This window comes from Ambystoma mexicanum, chromosome 9 (assembly GCF_040938575.1).
Source record: "Ambystoma mexicanum isolate Mex_15411 chromosome 9, UKY_AmexF1_1, whole genome shotgun sequence".
Taxonomy (NCBI): Eukaryota; Metazoa; Chordata; class Amphibia; order Caudata; family Ambystomatidae; genus Ambystoma; species Ambystoma mexicanum.
In genome coordinates, this window is record NC_090931.1 from 493,334,491 (window position 1) to 493,356,812 (window position 22,322).

The 22,322-nt window shown below is 46.7% G+C and overlaps 1 protein-coding gene across 9 annotated transcripts in view; it reads right to left on the reverse strand.

The window, feature by feature from the left end:
• KIAA0753 (KIAA0753 ortholog) overlaps positions 1-22,322 on the reverse strand; it is a 1,822,630-nt gene that overhangs the window by 706,391 nt on the left and 1,093,917 nt on the right. The window lies entirely within an intron of this gene.

Below are 22,322 nucleotides of genomic sequence, written 5' to 3' on the forward strand. Positions count from 1 at the left end.
ATATTGAAGGGATGTGAGCAGTTTATCCTTCTACCTACAACCTGCACCATAGATCGCTAAAAAGAAAAATCCTAACAATGCCAGTGCTTATGAATCTCGGTCATAAGTAAAATTTGAACTTGTCAGTACTTCTGTAGCATAAGTAGTCTAACACAACTATGCATGCGAATCATACAAAATATGGATGAAACAAACTATAGGGAGGCACAGAAGAGACTTCCTGAATAGTTTTGTGTGATAGGGTCGTGGGTAAGGGGGCAAAGGAGTTTGGAGAGACCCCAGATCTGCCCCCCCACACGCTGCTGAGAGGTTGGAGATGGGTGTATAAAATCGGTACTCCTCTCTCTTCCGGGCTTGTCCAGACCAGGTCTCTCTAATCCTTCAGGCAGTTCCTAGGAGGTAACATCCAGAGGAAAACTGGGAGACTTGGACTACAAGTACCATGATGCAAATGGGCCCAACGGACAAGAACCGGTCTGAACTGACTGGTTACCCAAATATCAATGAAGTAGGCTTCCCCAATCAGGTGCAAAATGGGATATTAAGCACCTACCACAGACTGCCCATGTATGCTTTAGGGGAGCAGTGGTGGAGCTTCAAACAGCAGAGCACGACGGGACTAGGGCAGACCAGGAAACCCTCCACAAAGCATGTGTGGACATTAACTGGACCCAGGAGAGGAACAGAGAGACCGCATTGCGGGCTAGAGGAAAACAGACTGGGAGAAGGACGGGGCAAAAGGCCCTTATAAAGACTTCCTGGGTACCGTCCCAGAAGTGGAAGAGTTGGGATTAAAAAAAGCTGAAGATTGGCCCAAGGAAGCAGCTGAAAGTTATCAGCAGGAAGGGATATAAAAGGCCAGCAAAATCAGGTGGCAGTGAGACGTGTTTGTGTGAGGTTGCAAGAAGGTGCAAGCAGGTGGAGGAGCATTTGAAGGAGACCTTTTGGAGTGTTTGGAGACAGTGAAGGCAAGGTGCTGAGCTTGAGAGAGAGTGGTACCAATTGTTGTTGTATACTTGGAGTAAGAGTAACTGAAGATAATTAAGGAGAGAAAGAGCAAGAGGGGAGAGAAGATATCAGGAGTGCATTATAGGCGAGAGAGTAGAGGCAGAGGTAATGTGGGGAGCTAGACAGAAATAGAGAGTGTGAGACGGGAGAGAGAACACACAGGTGAGAGTATAAAATACAGAGGAAGGATGCCAACTACCCTGATCGGTCACTTAGAAAGTCCCAGAGGGAGTTAGATAAAGAAGGCTAAAGCCTTTAGGCCTCCCAATTGTAGGGCTAGCCAAGACAGTATGTCAGTTGGCTATTTTTTTTTATTATGTTTAGTGTGATAAAGCTAATGCACACATCTAAAAAAAAGTTTATATCAATTCATCTTATACAACCATACAAAAAAAAACTCAAAAAAAATTCATTAATTGTAATATATTCAATTTCATATTAGCTTCCTTAAAGGGTTAGTTCGGTCAGAAATGATATTGTCCCAATCGATCAGGCATGTATTTTAGAGCATATGTCGATCGTTCTCAAAATAAATTCCAATGCAACTTACCAGAGTTTTTCTCACTTTAACAAATGTGAAAACAGGTTGGGTACCGCCACCTTGTGCTAATCTTATCCGTTGATCCATCGTCCTAAGTTCAAGTGCCCGTGCAGCACTAATTCAGATCACCCGCCGCTAACACGGAAATCACTAGACGCTCACAATGAGCTCCATCTATTTTACTTACATTAGTGGGCAGCGTAGCAAAACATACCCGGTCATCACCAACGTCATAAGGGTATCTAACACAGAATCAGGAACATAAACTCACACATCCACAACAGACGCAAAACGATAAAAAGTTTATTTTCAAGAAAACAGCAATAGTCGGGAGCGTAACAAGTACTTTAAATTTTGACAGAACGCTGAAAAGAGGCAATAGAGTCCACGATAACATGGGTAACGTTTTCCAATAGAGGTGATAGCTAGCGAACATTGCATGGTTCTCATTTTCTGTTTAACTGGGAACGTTGATCTTATAATGCTGATTCCGTTCATCAATTGATTAATCACAGTCTTTGCATTCTTCACAGAAAGTTATCATCTTCCATCACCGATTTCTGATTGTGTCACAAGGCGTTCCATTACAGAGAAGAAACGAGTGGTTTAAATTTCAAATGCAACACTTTCACATCTGCTGGTTTTCAGACCCTATAGGCTGCCATGTTGCTCCTTACTACTGCAACTGCAAAAGGACAGATTGGTGTCTAGCGATCGTCCCAGATAATGGTCATCACAGATGCATTTGTTGATTATTGTCCAATTGCGGTTAAAGAGCCATTGACCGATAAACTGTACCCATGAGAGGCGCACATCGGTATAATACAACTATGGAAAATCGAGAATGGAAAAATATATTTCAGTACCCAATTTATAATTTTATATACACAGTACATATTTATGTTAAAAATCAATTTAACTTACAATTAAAACGTACAAGGTATTATTTGCGTCAAATTGAACATTCATCCGTCCACAACGCAAATCATGTAGCATACAGCACACTTGCCATCCTCACTTCCATAAATATTATTTAGAACTTTGCTTACATATGGTCTTGTGTTCCATTCTCCTTATGTGACTGATGACCAACCGCTATGAAAGACAAATCCCAGTACAAGAAACTTAACATTCCTACATAAGCTTTCAATATAGTGAATCAAATCACTTCTTTGCGGATATTCAACACATTTTGGCCTTCAAATTGTTAGTGCAGTGGATTCAAGGACACACAATGCAACCCTTCATCCAGCGTGCAAAGCGTGTCAGAGGGAGTTTCGTTTTTGGGAAAACATGCCACAAAATTGAATAATATTAATGTCAAGCTGTGCAGTGAAAAACAACAAAATATTTCAAGTATCCCACATATGAAAATGTTCACTTCCATGTCAATGGTATCAATGCGCCTGGTCCCACAACATGCACATATTCTTTCAAAGATTACCCTAGGCGAGGTGCAGACAGGCTCAGATTTCCCTATACTTCAATAGGGTAATGCCTGAAAGAAAAAAATAATAGTGCAGGGCAGTTTTTTTAGACCAAAATGGCCCACTTATTTTCTGAAATAAACAGAAATCAAATACAAAAGCAGTGGGTTCATATATAGAGACAGCACAGACAGACCTGGAAAGGGAAGGGGGGCCATTTCATTTCGCACCAGGCTGGGTTGACTGTTGCAGCCAGGACAACATGTGCAATGAGCAACAATAAAATAAGAAAACAAAAAAAGTTGACATCACTAAAACGCCAGCATGCCTCGAATGAGTGCAGTTTTCAAAGGTTTACTGGCTTCTGCGTATATCTATCTATTCCAGCAATCTTATTGATTTCTGCATGGATGCATGCATGCATGCATGCCTGGTGGTTGTCCACATATGGGCCTCCACAGTAAGATGTAAATGTGCAAAGGCCACAGGCGTAGGTTTCATAGTGCACATTGACAAGACATTCCTTTGCTTGTTAATTCAATGTTCGCTAACGGTGGCACATAATCCTTTGGTCTATTGCTTTCTGCAGCCACTTAACATGATTCCTACTTTCCAGCGAAGTTACACTTCCTTTTTTTTTTAAACTATATTGGTTATGTGTAAAGCGCCTATACAAAAAATTGTGTTTCAAGGCACCACAAGAAAAAAAGGGGGCTGGGGAGAAAAAACATGCAACAGCACTAACAAGAAGTGCAGGGGGGAGGGGTTATTGTGATGCTGGGAATGCATCAGAGGGACCGGGCCTCTGAATCCTTGTCCTTTATTGCTTTTTATCACATGTTCCTACTTCTTTTCCGTGCAGCAGTTCATGTGGGACTCCTGGCGGTGCGGCCCCTCCTGTATTTGGTTTGGTGTACAGACCCCTGGTATACTCTTATGGCACCCATGGGTGAGAGTACGACCCTGTACTCCTAGTGTATGTTTTTGGGCACCTGTGTGTGGCCCACAGAGCAGGGTATGGGCTGGTGGCAGCTCTGTGCTGAATTGACAGGTGCCCTGAGTATCCTCCATTTTGGGATGCCCAGGCCCGGTCATTGGAATCAGTGGATTCCTGCTAGGAAACAAAATGGCCCCTGTGGCCACTTGCTTTCTATCGCCTGTTACCTTCTTTTCCCGAAGTCCCTGGAAGCCCTGACTCTGTCCCTCCCCCCTGACTGGCTGTTGGGTGGAAGTTCCATATATGGTGTTGTGGGGAAGTCCAGGCCAGACTGGCTGGAGACTTCCCAATGACTGTATGTTGTGGATGGGACCTGGGTGAATGGAGTGTGTGACGAATACGCATTTCCTGTTGTGGGTGTCTTTTATCTGGTGTTTGACACAATGACTGAGTTAGCCCTGCCTGAAACTGGTATGAATGCAGTGTGTAGTGCTGAATGGCAGAGTGCTTGTCCGAATCCACTTTCCGTTTTGTGAGTGTCTGGATGGAGAAGAATGGCCTGAATGCACAGTGCGCCTAATTGGCTGACTGCCTGAATGCCCTTCTGAATGATTGGTTGCCTGAGTGTTACCCAGCAGAGTGAATGGGAGATCAACTAGTACATCTGGGGCCTCTCACTGCTAGAAATTGTTCAGAAGCTGAAGTTGAAACTGATGCTTACCTTTGAAGCCCACTGAAAGAAGAACTGTTGCTGCTGCTGTCCGTCGCTAATCTGAAAGCTGCAGTGCCTTCACTGAAATGATCCAAGAGAAGACCTGGCTAGGAGACTTCTCCCCGAGCTACGAGGGACCATCGTGCACCACCTAATCTTTGCCAAAGCTCCCTGGTAGACAGACCTAGGAAAGGCTGCCGACCTGAGAAGGGGACCGCTAAGGAGAACGAAGAGAAGGACTGGAAAGCTGTCCACCGTCGACACCCGCCGTCGCCGACCGGAGCCGCCGTGCTCCCTTTGCCTAAGAACATTTGATCCAAGGACTCCCTTGTTCATCATCATCGACCGCTTTCGTCCTGCTGGAGAAAGTAAAGGCCGCCGACGACCGAGGAGAATCCGCTGGTGGGTTTCCGGCCTATCGAAGACCTCAGACGCCGGCGAAGCTACTGAAGCTAACCGTGGTCACGTCCCGTTCGCCAACGCCAGACATCAGCGTCCTTGCTGGGCCAAAGTTCTTCACTAACTCTTTGCGGCAACGAACACTCATCGTCGAGGTGCACACAGGACATTGATAAGCTTTTGTCAACGAGCACTGCGAAGATCGAAGCTGCTCTCTCGAAGACCACTGTTCACCTTTTTCTTCACCTTAGAAGTTCAACGACCCGTGGCTCCCGCTTGAAAGGGAGCACAGAATAGAAGGGCCTGTTGAGTCCCTGATGAAGAACTCTACAAAACAAGGTACATTTGCATTGCAGAACTATAGAAGACTAATGGACAATATTTGGACTGGGCTTGTTGTGCATCTTCATTAACAGGTTGCCCAGGTAGGGGGATCCTCATACAGAACTGTGCCTGACTGTAGGGCTCAGTATTCTGCCAATTGTCTAACCAACTTGTCTTCCTCCGAAAACTATGGTTGATATTGTTTTTTTGTGTTGATTCGTATGCTATTTGAACTGAGTACAGTTGATGCATTTTAATGGAATCAGAGTAATAGTGGTACCACCTAGAACTGTATATATTTACCATTTTAGAATTGTCGGAGCACAAAGTCTGTGATAGTGTATATAACCTTGAACCTTATTTATATAAAGACTGTGTTCTAACTAATACAGTGTGTAGACATTCCTTTGTGGGTGCTTGGGGACTACACTGTACTTCAGAACCAGCCCGCATCACCTCCTGAGAAGCTAGACCTCGATTGCTTGACCATAGCTACCTGATTGAGAATCTTGGCTGGGGTCTTCTGTGCCTCTCCTCTGCCGTAAGAGAGAGCAGGAGTACAGACATTCCCCTCTGGTCCTTCACAGTTATAGGTCGGGATGGAGGTGTAGGGCAAGAGGAGGTATACAAGTGCAGGGGGGTGGGGGGGTAGGAGGGGAAGAAGAGGGCTAGTGGGACTAGGCAAGTGCTAAGGGGAGGCCAGGTGGGCAATTGCCAGGGCATCAGGAAATGAGGACCACATGTGAAGCACAAAGACGGGGATGGACCAGGCTCGGTAGGGATGCACACCCAGCCAGGCTTGTTAGGGGAAAGCGGCCCAGAAGGGCAAGTGCAGGTTGTGGGGGGTGGGAGGCGCACAAAGCCAGGGTGCTGGGGTATACTGGGTGAGGAGGGCCTACTGCACTGTGGAGCTCAGAAGGGACCAGTCAGCCAGCCAATGCGATAGAGAGTGGGGGCATTAGCAGGGGGGAATGAAGAAGAGAAAGGTTGGGTCTTGAGAATCTTCTGGAACTTAAGGAGATTAGGCAGAAGCCTAAGAGGGGCAGGGAGGCCATTACAGAGGGTTGCTCCTGCCGTGGAAAGAGATCTACCCCACACTCTGCTTGGAATAGCATCTGATCTGCAGAGAATTGCAGCTAGATGACTGATGGTCTCCAAGAGGGAGGTATTTAGGTAAAGAGCTGTATGTAGTGGGGTCCCTGGCCCCAGAAAACCTTGTGGATAATGCAGAGGGTCTTGAACTTGATCCTTGCAGCCAGCGGGAGCCATTGGAGATATGTTTGGGCTTGAGAGATGCGGTCCCTGGGCTTGAGGCCAAGGATAAGTCTTGCAGTTCTATTCTGGATTGGTTGAAGGGGCGAAGGGAAGATTTACGGATATTGAGGAAGAGGCTGTTGCTGTAGTCCGGCCTAGAGAGGACTAGAGCTCTGGAGACACTGAGTTTCTGTAGGTCTGCTGCTCCAATTTTCTGCTTAGATTCTTCAACTATCGTGAATTCATTACAAACCAGGCTCAAAATTAGGATCGGAAAAGCAGGAATTACAAGCTGTGCCCGAGTATTCAGCAGTAACCTGTCACCAGGAGCTAGCAATGGGGAACAAGGAGTTAGTTTGTAGCATTACAATACTTGGCCTGGGGAGCCAAAAGTAGCTCCTGGTAACTTTTGGTTTTAAGCTCACTAGTCTCTTCTAGATTTGATTCACATACTTGAAATAATCAGACTGACATTTATTTTTCAAATATAAATGAATTATATTGATGGTAATAAATAAACAAATCCAACATTCTTTAAGGCCTATCTAGTGCCATTACATCACAAACAGTAATTACAAATATATTTTAACAAATACATCTCAAGTGGCATAGTATTCCATGTATTGTGCAATGAAAACAGTTTCCAAACACTGTTAAACATTGTGAAGAGAGCCACACACCATGTGAATCTTTAAGTCAACCTTTCAACAAGTTCAAGTTTTAGAGGGCAAAGCTCTTTTGCAATGTTCGGTGCCATGCACTGGGCCCGGGAAACAAAATCTGGATCAATTCCATGTGTTTGCATGGCCAACACACTCAAGGTCAGATCTTGCACAAATTCAAAATCCATCTGCTGGAAGATTAGCTTTGCCACTGACCGTTTGCTTCTTTTGGTAAACTCAATGTTTGTTTTAATGAGGCATCCAGAAAATTCCTTCAGTTGTTGCTTGTTCCCTTCCAGCTTTCTCATTGTGTGCAGGTAAAGCCTGTCTTGGTCTGGCCTCCATACGGTCTATGACAAAATGCAAACGTTTAGACCTGTACTTTAGGTACATATTATGGAACACCTTCAAATCTCCAGAGTGGCAGAACTCGGAGAGACCCCCTCCATCCCTTGAAAGTGTTTTGTCGTACACAATCTTCTCAAGTGCTGTGTGAGGAGTGGAGCCTGGAACCAACCAACCTTTCTTACGCTCTTGCTCCTTGCTCAATGATCCATGTGCACATTCGTGGACATGTTAGTTTTCTTTCCATGAGTATATGTTAGAACAATGGTGTATCAATGAATGCCATTTTCCAAGCAGAATAGCTACAGATCCATCACAAGTTTATGAGCTCCACCAAAGATGGTGCCCGCTGCCCGTCTCGGCAGCCTCACTGCATCGGCAACGTCCTGCAGCGGAGGGACGAGGAGTGTGGCCCACGCTTGATCCTTAGCCCAGGAAAGCGGACCTGGAGGCCAACACCGCAGAGTGTGGCAGTTGAGTGGAGCCACTGGCAGAGCCTTGCTGCCTTGCTACGCGCCAGCAGTGCTCGCCCCTCCCCCGAGTCGCTTGCCGGCATCTCTCCGTTGCTGCTCCTCAAGTTGTGCACCGCTCGGCAGAGGGGCTGGAAAAGCTGCATCCCACATCTGAGCTCTTGTGATCCCTTGCTGTATGCTTGGCGGTACGCAGAGGACTCCCCCCACCTCCCCCAGCATGCCACATTACTCCTTGGCTGCTCCTGGTCACTCTTAGTTGTGGCCCTGGGCCTGTCACCCCCAAGCAAAGGACAGCCAACCCCCCACGGGGTGGGGTGTAGATGCATAAGTTGGGTGCTCTCACTGGCTGCTGCTTACAAGGACATAGCCAGGCCAGTAATGGACTGTGCCCCGTGGTGCACTACAGGATCACATCATTCCAATCTGCCTGCAGGAGTCGAGGACCCAGCTATAACCAATGGACATCGCCCATTCGTGGAGTGGACCCCAGATTCTCCCTGGGACTAGTCACTGCTGCAGCTGGGACTGCACTTGCCGGGGAGGTTCCTGGTTGGGCCCCACAGCACTTCAGACAACCTTGTTTCTTGCACTGCCCTGCCTGGGGTGCTTCCCTGCTCAACGGCCCCGTCGGCTGGTTCCCCCTGCCCTTTAACAAGATGGGAAACAACAAAAAGCAGGCTAAGATGGACCAATTCGCTCGCTCACCAAGATCAACACCCCCTCCCCTACCATCGATGTGACCACCCTCAATTAAACTCTGCTGGCTCTGAAAAACAGTACAGACAGTCTTGGATCCAAAATCGATGAATTAACATGCAAGGATGAAACCTCAGCCATTCAAATAGACAAACTATGTGGCCACATGACCGAGGATGAACAGCGTATTGAGGACAATGAGGACGGGGTGGCATCCCGGCAGAGAGGTGGTGACTCTCTAACAATATCAAATGGGTCGAAGCCCAGAACAATGATCTGGAAGAGAGATCACACAGGAACAAAATCCGAATTGTGGGGGTCGCTGAAACTACCCATATCGATGACATGGAAACGTTTGTTGAAAAAACTCCTTATGGACATACTCAAGCACCCGCTGATGTCCAACATGTTCCTAGATGAGAGGGTACACCGCTCCTTCGCCCCCAAGCCTCCTCCTGGTGCGCCTGACAGACCAATCATTGCCATGATACTCTACTATAGGGACAGACATACTCTTCTTAGATCAGCAAGAGACTTAGGACGAATTGCGATATGGCTCCTCAGTTATCAGACTGTTTCCCGACTTCAGCCCGCAAGTCCAAGAACAGAGGAATTCCAAGCTGTGTAGATTAAACTCTAAGAAATATCTTCGTTGCGCTATGAGGTTTCCTGCCAAACTCTGGTTGGTCCATAACGGCAAGACCTGGTTTTTCACCATCCCTGCAGCTGTTGACCGTTTTGTCTCCAAACTCGCTGATCCTTATGGGCCCCAGGACACCCTAACTGCTAACTCTAGCGTATCCATCGTTTGCTAGCTGCGATACGGAACAACCCGTCAGGCTGGGAATCCTCGGTAAAGAAAAATCAGTTTGTTTCGTTTATGAACTGTCTTTCTCCTAATAACCAATCACTTGTCTCTGGGTCATACTGCCCCCAGCCAATGACTGCCCTCTACCTAAGCCCCTCCTCTGGCAGCCATCTTCAGATTGGGTAGTGCGTAAAGTGGCAGGAGGACCAAAAGAAGAGCCGCAGAGAGGTAGGAGGGTGGGTTTGTATGTGAATCCATGCCAGACCCATGCTGGAGAACAACAGTTACAGGTAGATAACTTGTTCCTTCTCCAGCATGGGGTCTGGCATGGATTCACATGCTCAGGAAACAAGAATACATAGCAGTACACACATCCACAACCACGGGAGGTGGCAAGGCGCAACATTAAGCATTTCATCAACTCAACATTAAGCAACTCTTACCTCCTCACCAGGCCCACCTTCAGGCCGACAAGTTATGCAGCATTGCCTGGCCGACTCTGGACTCCTCCCTGGAATCCCGGTCGATGCAGTAGAATCTCGTGAAGGTGTGCGTCGACCTCCACGTAGCAGCCCTGCAGATGTCCAGCAGGGGTACCCCAGACAGGAACGCCATGGTAGCAGCGATCGCTCTGGACAGACGGCAAGGGTCGGTTTGCCAACTGGTGACAGTGCAAAATGCAGCCGGAGAGCCATCTGGAGATGGAAGCCTTCGAGGGGGCCTTTCCTTGATTCACAGGTCCAAAGTTCATAAACAGCTGTGATGTCTTCTGCAGGCTCTTCGTGTGGTCCACGTAGAACTTCAGCGCTCTAGCCACATCTAGCGAGAGCAAAGTCCTCTCGGCTAGCGACAAAGGCGACGGGAAGAAAACGGGCAACATCAAGGGCTCGTTGAGATGGAAGTCCGACGGCACCTTGGGCATGAAGGAGGGTGCGTCCTCAGCACCACCCTCGTCTCTTGGAATGTCAGGTATGGAGGTTTAAAGGAAAGGGCCTGGATATCTCCCACTCGTCGTGCGGAGGTGATAGCCACAAGAAACGCTGTCTTCCACAACAGGAACTTCAACGGTGCCAAATGCAGAGGCTCGAATGGCGCCCCCATGAGCCTGGTCAGCACCATGTTGAGCTCCCACACCGGGGCTGGAGCCTTCACCGGCGAGAACGATTGGAACAGTCCTTTTATGAACTCCTTCACCAGGCGAAGAGACCATAGGGATGACCGCCCTGGAGTTCTGTAGCGGAGATAGCCGCCAGATGGATCTTGATGGAGGCATGTGCCAGCCCCGCCATGGCCAGCGATAGCAAGTACGGCAGCACTTGAGGGGCCGTAATCCACAGAGGGTTAATCTTCTGTGCCCGGCACCAGACAGAAAACCTCTTCCATTTGTGTCCGTAGCACTTGAGGGTCGAGGATGCCCTGGCCTTTGCAAGCACCTCCTTGCAGTCTGCCGGGATATCGTATCCTCCGAACTCTAGTGCTGCAGGACCCAGCCCTGCAGGTTCAGCGATCCTGGGTCGTGGTGGAGGATGGTGCCTCCTTCCCTGGCGAGCAGATCTGCGTCTGTCGGCAGTTTGACTGGAGGGGGACGCTGACATGTCCAGAAGGTCCGGGAACCAAATCTGCCTCGGCCACGCAGGTGCGACGAGGATATTCTTGCACCAGGACCGTCTAAGTTGACTGATGTGTCGCAGCAACAACAGCAAGAGTGGGAACGCATACAGGAACAGGCCGTCCCAGGGGAATGAGAAGCCATCGCCCATGCTCCCCGGCTGAGGAAACCTGCTGGCGAACCTCCGGCACTTGGCGTTCATCGCCGTCGCGAATAGGTCGGTCTGGGGATTGCCCCATCGTCGGAATAGAAGATCCACTTGATCCTGGCGCAGCTCCCACTCGTGGCACGAGCGCAGCTCCCTGCTGAGTGAATCGGTGATGGTGTTCTTGATTCCTGCCACATGGAAAGGTACCATAAACATCCCTTGGGCAACGGCCCAGTGCCACAGATCCTGGGCTTCTTTGGATAGGGCTGGAGATCAGGGGTCCCCTTGCTTCCGGATGTAGAACATTGTGGTGGTGTTGTCGGTGAAGACCCTTACCACCTTGCCCTTGAGGAGCGGAAGGAATGACCTGAGGGCCCAGAACATGGCTCGGAGCTCCAGGATATTGATGCGTAGTGACTTCTCCTCCGAGAGACAAAGGCCTCTTGTGTGGAGATCTCCGGTGTGCGCGCCCCATCCCTCCAGGGAGGCATCCGTAGTCAACGTTTCCTGATGTGCCAGGGTCTGGAAGTCCATGCCCGCCACCAGATGCGCACAGGTACCCCACCACCGGATCGCTTGGCGCAAAGTCTTGTTGAGTGAGATCCTGTCTTCGAAGCTGCCCGCTGCTTGCATCCAACGGGTGTCGAGGAACTCCTGCAGTGGTCGCATCCGCAGCCTGCATAGGCGCACGAGGTAGATGCACGAGGACATCATGACGAGTAGGGACTTGATGGACCTCACCCTGGCCACGTCCATGGTCAACAGCCGTTGTACCTTGCCCAGGATGGCCTTCGTCCTTTCCTCTGAGGGCGAAGCCAATCGCGTCACTGTATCAGGCCTGGCTCCCAGGAACAGGGCGACTTGTGACAGTACCAAGTGGGATTTCGCGAAGTTGATTGAGAATCCAAGATCCGTGAGCAGTTGGACGGTCTTCGCTGTGTGATCGACGGCGAGTTCTCTTGACTTTGCTCGGATGAGTCAATCGTACAGGTAGGGGTAGACGTGTATCCCCTGCAGACGCAGCCGCGCCGCCACTGGTGCTAGGCACTTGGTGAACACGCTGGGCGCCGACTTCAATTTGAAGGGAAGGGCCTTGAACTGATGGTCGCCCTTGGACCACAAATCGCAGGTATTTTCGATGTCCTTTTAGAATGGGGATGTGGAAGTAGGCATTCTCCAAGTCCAGCAACAATAGGAAGTCGCCATCCTCCAGCTGTCCCAGCACGTGCTAGAGGGTGACCATCCAGAACTTCTGGGACTTGATGTACTTGTTTAAACGACGAAGGTCCAGGATGGGTCGCCAACCGCAGGTCTTCTTCCGGACGAGGAAGTATCCCGAGTACACTCTGGAGCCCCGTAGCCTCTTTGGGAAGAGCTTGATGGCTCCCTTTCTTAGCATCGCCTGTACCTCCAGCAGTAGTTGAGGGGCGTGATTTTCCTTCCTGGCCACAGGTGGAATACGGGGGCACCTCTTCTGAAATTCCAGAGTGTGCCCGCGGGCCAGGGTGTCCAGCACCCAACGGTCGGTGGAGATGGACTCCCACACGCTGATGAATTTCGCCAGCCGGCGTCCCACCGGGGTGCTCAGGTGGGGGCCCGACGCCATGGCCGGTTCAATCCTGTTTCATTGCGGCCTTGCCGCCTTGGCGACGACGGGATCCTCCTGTCTTGCCGTGTCCTCTGTAGGACTTGCGACGAGGAGCGGGCCGCTTGTCGGTACAACAACGAACCGCTGTCCAATCGTTTGGAGGCACATTGCTTGCCTACGGAGTTCCGAAAGGGCGGCCGTCTTGGGACATATCCCTTGAGGCTTGAGTGAGGGCCCCAGGGCTCCCCGGAAGAGGGCTGTGTGCCTCACTGCGCTTGTGCGCCTTGGTGACCCTATGCCTACAGGGCTGTTGCCACCTGTGGCCAGGCATTCCTGTAGGGTCTCATCTTAAGAGCTAATGTAAATGGCAAAAGGACCACTGGAGCTCTCTGTGACCTAGCACCCGTTCTGAAAGGACACCCACCTGTAGCAACAGGTCTGTCGGTCTAGGCGCTTCCCTCAAGGCTAAAGATATGACTGATGCCTTCACCGACTGGGTAGTGGCAGTCGACAAAGCAGTAGTCATGGTCAGAACGGTTGTGGGTCTTTGAGGCAGAGAAACCCTCAGCGCAGGTTTGGACAGCGGTTTTCCTTTGCTCATCGACGAGGTGGCTGTGGACTGGGTGGTCATCGCCGGGATTGTTGACGAAGAGGCTGTCGACTAAGATATACCTAATGCAGCCGATGACAGAGCAACCGTTGATGGGGGTCTAGTCGATGGAGTCGTGGCCGGAGGAGCCATAGACGGCGGCTTTGCAGTTGCCGACAAAGCCGTGGATGTGGGCGTCGCAGAGGGCTTTGATGAGGATTATTTTGCAAGTGCTTCTTAGGTTTATTCTGGGACGAAACACCATTCTTTGAGGATCTTATCGATGACACGCCGGCCGCTGGCAAGTTCACCATAGAGGGCAAGGAGACGGGGAGCACATGTGCCCTGCACTAGGACCTGCATCCGCAGAGTCTTTAGCCGGATCAACAGCCTGGCGCTAAGCATTACAGATGCCCTCTGGGGGTACATCCATGGGCAACATCGACCTTATATTTGAGGGAGAACGTTCTGGAGTGCGGTTCGATCTAGGCTCTGCCTGAGCATGCCCGGAGGCCACGCCATGGGCCCCGTCCTCTTTCAACCACTACACCAACTGTTGGCAGCCGTCTTTCTTGGTTTTGGCCAGGAAACTGCAGATGTTGCATCGGTCCTCTTCATGATCGGGATGCACAGTGACATCTTGTGTGCTTGTCCTCCACGTAGATGTTCCTCAAGCCACACCAGGAGCAGAGCCTGAACAGACTTCTCCTGCCATCCTCGGACAAGCGCGAAGCAGGCCTCACTAGGCCTCCCAAAGTTGACACGAAGTGTAGATGTCGAACTGCATCAGCAACAGAGCCCAATTACCAGAACCGACTGTGTGTCAGCGGTTTACAAATGTTTCTCACAATTTTGATATTTGTTGAAAACAAAAAAAAAAACAAAAAAAGCTCGGAGAGCAAAACTCCACTCCCTGCACCGAAACGTGCAGTAAAAATCTGAAGATGGCCGCCAGAAGCGGAACTCGGGGAGACGATCATCATTGGATGGGTGCAGCATGACCTGTTCTACAGTGATTGGATAACCAGATGAAATCCAGTATTCAAGATTTTAAAGCAATACTGCTTTCTTTTTCTTATTGAGGATTCCCGGCCTGGAAATAGGGAATATTCATGAGCATGTGAATTCATGCCAGACCCCATGCTGGAGTAGCCAATTTCCAGAGAGATTGCATGTTCCTTCACTGTGTTGCAAGCCCTCACTCTAACTATTCACCGTTTTCACTTGAGTGGAGAGAGGAGAATGACATCATTGTTGAGGTCAACAACAAGATTTGACAGTGTTTAGCCATGCACCACGGAGCAGCTTATTCCGTTTACACTAATTTAAGTATAATAAATAGGAGTACATCACATAGGTTTAAACAATACCAATAGACTGAAAAAGCCTGCGAATAATACAAATACATTCCTAGTGCTATGATTTACATGGACAAATGAGACAAGGGTAGCTTTTCTGCAGGAGCACTAATTGCACGGAACTGCACGGCAACACCTACAAACCGAAGTGACATTTAACTACCGTAGGCATGTGTTAGTGCCAGAAAGCTGTGAGAAACTAAAGGCACACAGACGAAATTGGCTTTTAGTGTGAAGCGCCACTGGGAACAAGACCTGGTCCAGGCTGCCTGGAAGTTTCAGACGCCTGCAAGGAGCTCTAACAGGGATGGTAGTGTGGGAGGCTGGTTTCCTCTTGGCCAGATTATAGGCTCTTCCTGTGGTAAATCTGTAAAGTCCAGTTTTAGCTACGCAGGCAGCAGTTCTCTAGTCCTGGCAATAGAGGGCTGCAAGGGAATCTTCGGTTCAGAAGGGCTGTAGTTCTGTTTTGCAAGTCTACAATGAGGAGATATGCCCTGAGGAGGCGCACCCACCCTGTAGGTAATGGGCCATTCCTGTTACCTACAGGGTGGTCCCGCCGCAAAGGGGCATATCGCCATTAGCACCCGTGTAGTTGTCTACACAAGTGCTAATGGCGCATATTTAAAAGAAACTTACCTTAGAAGCACGGCGGGTACTGTTGCTGGAACTATCGAAGTGTATGGTGCTGCACACAGCTGCTGGGATCGCTGTGACTGCACTGCAAAAGTCTGCCTGGAGGATTTCTTTGGCTGCAACACCGTTCTGCACTGGCCCCTTTAAGGACTAGGTGACTGTATTCTTTTTAACGCTGACCATGTTTTTTTGCGCAGCTTTGATTGCAAATCTGGTGGACACTGATTCTTAGGTGCCTCATTTGTTTCCATTGAAGGTGTTCCCTAAATGGCGACTCCGCCCCCTGGGACCTGTATCACTGTTCTGCTCCTATATTTACCCATAATCCAGTGCACCCGCGCGCGCACCGGCAAGTACTGAAAAGTACTGTTTACTCTTCACGGTGCGCGGCGCGGGTGCGGGAACCCACATTAGCATTATTTTTGTTGTTGGTGAAAATCAGGGAGGGTTGTACCCTACGTGGATATAGGTGGTACATTTTTCTGAAAAATTGATTGGTGGTAATTGTAAAGCTTATTACCGACCATGTGAAAAGGGGTCTTATGATTCTCAGGGCTCAGAAAGTTCTACCTATAAAAAGCCCCGTTCGTAAGAAAGAAGACCCGATGGCGATCAAGAACAGGTCGTCTTCCCTTGCATGTTCTACCCCGAGACAAGGTCCTTCTATGAATGGGACATTGGGAAATGTTGATATCCGGCAATTTTGTTATGGATCACTTTCTGCATTCAGAGCCAAACAGCCACTTCGGCTGGTGTGCGATCTGAAACTAGCTCCCCAATCCCTATTGAAGAGGAGGGAACTGATCAGGTGAAGGCTGGTAATAAGACTCTTCTTACTGATAAATCTAACTGATACTGCTATTCTGAAATCTTTGCCTGCCACTTGCCCGCTTCCTAAGCCACTTGAGGACAATCCCCAAGATAAACCGGATATAGCAATCATTGATTTAGAACCAAATGATTCTGTGTTCTCGAACAGTTTGATGTCAGAAAACCTCTCAAGTACCCCGATAATGTTTTCTGAGAGTGAGCAAAGTGATGAAGAATCGCTCGCTAGTGGTGTTTGTCACTCGCCAATAAATATATCTTCATCTCCCATTCATGTCTTGATGCTCAATCATAGCACAAATAAATATCTAGCCTGTACCCAAGAGAATAATAACATGTTGAGTATAACCTTAAACTATGAATGTAACAATGCATGCCTTGTTTAAAATGTTGAGATTATGCAAACGTAAATTAACTGCACTGGATGAAAAATGGGACAATACCTCAGCGGCTAAGTGAAAGAGATGATGATATTAAAAGCAATCAAGACAAGAATGATGTGAATCAGATAGGCGTTGCTCTAGTAGCCACCCAAACGGAACCCATTGTAGAGTCTTGCCAATTGTGTAAGAACTGTCCCCCCGAAAAATCATTTGAGGTGATTACAGCTGTATTGCCCTGTTTTCCTGAGATCATCTATGATTAACTTATGGAACAAATATCAGATTCAGAGGGTACCTCTAAATCTGAGGAGCAAAACTAAATTAAATCAAGCGACAAAATAGTCAAAAAGAAAGCTCCTGTAATAGTTCCCCCGGGGGAAAAAAAATATGAAGAAATTAAAAGAAACACCTAAAAAGCTACCCAAAAATCAACCAGCCTTAAAGAGTAGTGGTAAGGCGTCAGTGAAACACTTTGTAAAACCATCTCCTTGCCCAAACGAAATACTCTAACCACTTTGCAAGCAATTAAAGAAAAATATCAGCTACTTGCGCAGTACAAAATACTAGATACTCTTACGTTTACCCCAGTTCAGGCAATGGACTATTCACCATTAGATGAGCTGGTAGAAATACTGGACGTTGAGAACGTCGAGCGAGAGAATGAACCTGGTCAAGAGCAACAAAGCTTCAAAGAAACATAAGCCCTCACTCACTCAGGGTAATGTGAAAAATGATGCTCAACAAATAGCTCAAAGAGCTGAAATAAGAAAAGCCGTTGATGCTTACATGTCTGAGACTTATAACCCTGTGGCGATCCCTCCGGTTGCATCTGATAGCACTGAAAAGGTGGCTGACCCTGTTCAATCAGAATGCTCCATTATTAATAAAAAAAGGTGCTAGGTGGGGAAGCTACTTCAGAAAGAAGTTGTGGAAGCAGGGAGTTACCGAGCAGTTCTGCTGGGGTAGAAAGAGAGAAACAATGGCTGGGCTTACCTCCTGTTGCTATGCCTAAGGCCTTGAACATACCAGGCCCTAATCCACCTGATATCTGTGAAGGGTCTCAGAAAAATTTCTCAAACTCCATTATTGCTTTGATTGAAAATGCCGTAGGTAAGGCGATAGCTATGAACCTGCCATCAAAGCAATCAACTCCCAATACAAGCCTGCCCAATGGGACTGAGAAGATGGTAAAGAGGGCGACTAGGAAACTTCCTGTGCCGTATTCCTTGGTCTTAGCTTGCAAGCCCCCTACATCCATACAATATGACCTAAATAGGACAGCTGTGGGGGCTATATTTTCAGAGATTCCGCAATTGGAGTATATTGTGTCTTCGGATTTTGCATTGGTGGAATTTGTAAAAGAAGGGTCTCTGAACTCGTTAAGGCTTTGGATTAACTCTAGAGTTGCCCAAAATTTAATTTGGCAGAATAAAGAAGAGCTTGCCAAATTGGGGTTCAGTTTAATGTTGGAAACATCGGAGAAACCTGACATACCCATGAAAAATCGAAGTGTAAGATTTGAAAGCCAACCTCCTGTTCAGTTTATGATTGGTACTAAAAATATCCCTAATACTACATGCGTATGTAATAACCATTGTACGCAGAATTAACAAAGAATAGAAGGAAAAATATCCCTTGTGAGTTGGAACACACGCGGGTTTAAACATTTGATTAATAATGATAAATGTAATCTAAATAATTGGGACATAGTACTTCTACAGGAGACGTGGCTTTCGGAAACACCACTTTGGGAAAATCATGAAATTCATACAAATGCTGCCATTAATTCATCTAGTGGACGGCCGAGTTCTGGTCTACTAATAGCAGTAAAAATGGGTAGAGGTCTAACCTCGCGATTTTGGGCCACCCCGAATAAATACATGCTTTTAGCAAAAGTGAAATGTGAGAAAACCGAGGTGGCTGTGCTAAACATTTACTGGAACCCTATTGCCATGTCTGATGACACATTTTTTCTTGACCTAAATGCCTTGTTAGATCTAGTCGCAGCTGACCCTAGCGTTGGCGTTTAATATTGGCAAGTGATCTAAATTTGAGATGTATGGACCCACCCTGAGAGTAAAAAGCAAATGAGATATTGGAGATGGGATACCCTATTTAAAGCGAGGGGATTGTTTATGCTTAATGGGGCGTTAGCCCCAGATTTACCACCAGTTGAGACATGGCATAAGGGCGACAGTAAGCCGATCATCGATTACATATATGTAAGCAGAGAACTTTTGCCTTTAATGACAAGGTTCTCTGTATTAAGAACAAATGTAAGTGACCATAATATGTTGACTACTGAATGGAGGATAAGTAGAGCGGAATCACCAAAAATAGATCTAATGCAGGGTACTAGTGTGGTGAATATGAGGGGGAATCGCCTTTGATGGTCAGATTCAGAGTTGGTGCAATTAGACAGCAAGCTCAGATATATGTTTGAGCAGCCTGACTCATGGTCAGGGAAGTCGAAATATGTGTACACCGACGCTATTAAAGCTATAAAACTGCATTTAGCTAAAGTAGCCCCGAAGCGCGTCCACCTACACTACTTTGACCCTGAAATCAAGGTTTGTAAAGCACAACTCAGAGCTGATCTTAGGCATTTGAGAAATGTGCTCTCCCCTCAATGTCAGCAATTAACGAAAACTCTTAAAATGCGCTACAATAATTGGCTAAAGTCGCACCAAGCTTCCATGTTACAAGAGGATTGATCTAGTATGTTAAAAACGCTAGCCAGCAAGAATATCGCAAGGATGTGGGATATGATAAATCAATCCATCTCTTCCACACAGCTAGTTAGACAATCGACAGCGGTTTCGTCACAACTATGGGTTGATCATTTTAGCATGTTGTATGCTCCGGTAAAGGGAGAGATATCAATAGATATTATGAAATCACTTCCTCCTTTCCGTTTAGAATTTGAATGGTCGGAAATTTTAAACCTCATTAAATCTGCAAGTAACTCTAAAGCTAGTGGTCTTGATGGGTTGTCCAACTTCCATCTAAAAGAGAATCCAGATATTTGGACGTCAATTCTGTTTAAGATCTTCTCCACAGTGAATGTGACTCAGTCCTTGCCAGAGTCTTGGACTCAAGCTATCATAGTCCCGATATATAAAAAGGGAGAGAGAGCGTTACCTTTGAGCTATAGACCCATCTCCCTTTTAGACATTCCAGGGAAACTATTTGCTAAGATCATTCTTAAGCAGCTACAGACTTGGGTGAAAGAAAAAGGGCTGATTGACCCTTTTCAAGCAGGTTTTATGGCTGGGCTAGGTACGATCCCGAATATTATTTCGATAAATATGATTCAAGCCCAACAAATAAACCAAAATAATCCACTATATCTGGGGTTTATAGATTTCCGAGCCGCATTTGATTGTGGATAGAAATTTGCTGTATGAAAAATTGAAGAAACATGATTGCTCAGACTCCCTACTCTCATTGATAATTTTACTTCACTCAAATACGTCAGTGAGAGTTAGGATTTCTCTTGATGGCAAATTAACTCCTGTAATTAAAACAGAGCGAGGTTTAAAGCAAGGGTGTTCCCTCACAGCCTTTCTATTCAATTTTTTCATTTCAGATGTAGGGCTCGAATTCAGTAATTGTACTGTTGACCCGCCAAAACTAGGAGGCCAAAAAATTGCCTATTTACTATATTCCGATGATCTTGTATTACTGTCACAAACACCACAAGGCCTTCAAAATATGCTGACCAAGTTGGGCCTCTATGTACAAGCTAATCAGTTGGAAATTAACATCGCAAAGACCCAAATCCTCAAGTGTGGAAAACAGCAAATCACTAGGAGTAATATCTTCTCGTGGAGAATTCAAAATGAAAGCGTACAGACTACAACCCAGTATAAATATCTTGGGGTGTTTCTCAACAATGTAATATGCAAACAAACGGAAGACCTAGTAAGAAAGCATAAAATGCAACAGCTTGTTTCGCAATCCCGATTGTTGATCTGGAAATATGGGAAGTTTTCCATGAAGCATGTTTTATTTTATAAAATGAAGGTTCTCCCAATATTGCTGTACGGCATTGATGGGTTTTTGCCAAGAGAAAAGTGTTACTGGGATCAACTAGAGTCAAGTTATTGGAAACAGATTCTATGCCTGCCTAATTCTGAACCGATAGATATTTTGCGTTATGAGCTGGGATTGACATCTATGTATGCTCAAGTATCCTGGAAACAGTGTGCCTTGTTACGCAAATGCCTTCTGGAAAACGGACGTAATAATATTTTGAAAGTGATTGCGCATTATCTGCTGAAATCTGTAAATCGCTTCGCTGCAAAGTGGAGGAAGCATGTATTTAATGAATTAGCCCAGGCTGATACCACGGTAGAGTTATTATTATCAAAGCCTGTTAGAGCAAAGGAAAAAGTACATCTGGCTGATTGGGTAGCAAATATGACAAGGTGTTCCCAATATAAGGACTTTGACATCCTCTTATTTGGTATAAAAAGATATGGGTTGATGTCAGACTACTTGTTAAAAAGTCCCTCTCCTAAAGTAAGAATGGGATACTTAAGATTTTGGTTAAATCTATGGTATACAAGGGATGTCCTTTGTAAAAGGAAAATGTTGGAACAAGCACAAAATTACTGTAGATATTGTTCTGTGAAAGAACAAAGACTCTGCAACATCTGCTCGTGGAATGTGTAGCACTTTGTGATGTACGAACCAGATGTTTTACACATACCGATGGAGAGTGATGAAAGATGGCATGAGCTGTTTTCTAGTACCCGCCCGAAAATCCAGATTGCCATAGTGCAATTCTTTCAGATTGTGCTCCCTAGGTTAGAGGGGTGAAACGGGTAATGTATTATCTATAAGGCTATCAGGTACCTGGTGGGTTGTAAGAGGAAAAGTCAAGTAGCATTTAAGTGGAATTTTGTAAATAGTATGAATTAGTGTGATTAGTTGTATAAAATGAATTGTTATTAATTATGTGATAACGGTTATTGCAAGAATGTGTTATCTTTTAGTCTTGTAAGATTGACAATTATAGTGTTTTGTATATTGTTATTTATATGTTAATGAAATTTGAAACGTTGTAATACAACTAAAACAAAAAAATAAAAAAATAAAAGAAGCACGGCACAACGCCATTCAGTCTTGTCCAACAGGACTGCACAGCGTCGGCCACACTTCTAAGGTAAGTTGCTATTTTTTTTATTTTAAACAAACTCTTAGCACCCTACGCAGGTGCGAAGAGATTAAGTGGGTGGGGGAGCAGGGAAGGGTTCGCCGGCTGTCTAGACAGCTTGGAAGGCAGGCTTGTACCATACAGTACAGCCTGCGTTCTGAGCCTACTGATTGGCTGGCAGGGAGCTAATTGGTAATGTGGACCTTTTCCTGAACCGAGTGCTGCAAACCTGTATTTAATTATTTGTGGTGGTTGTAGAGCGCCATTTGTCACCTTCCTGCTCCTTCAGACATTGTCAGCCTTCTACAAAACTCAACATGAGGTTAAAGAACATAAAAAGAGTTCATATTAGAGGCACTCTGTAAGTTACTTTATCAAGGTCGATTTGTTTTATTTCTGTGGAGAGCAGTGTACTGTAAAACCACCAGGGCTATCCTAA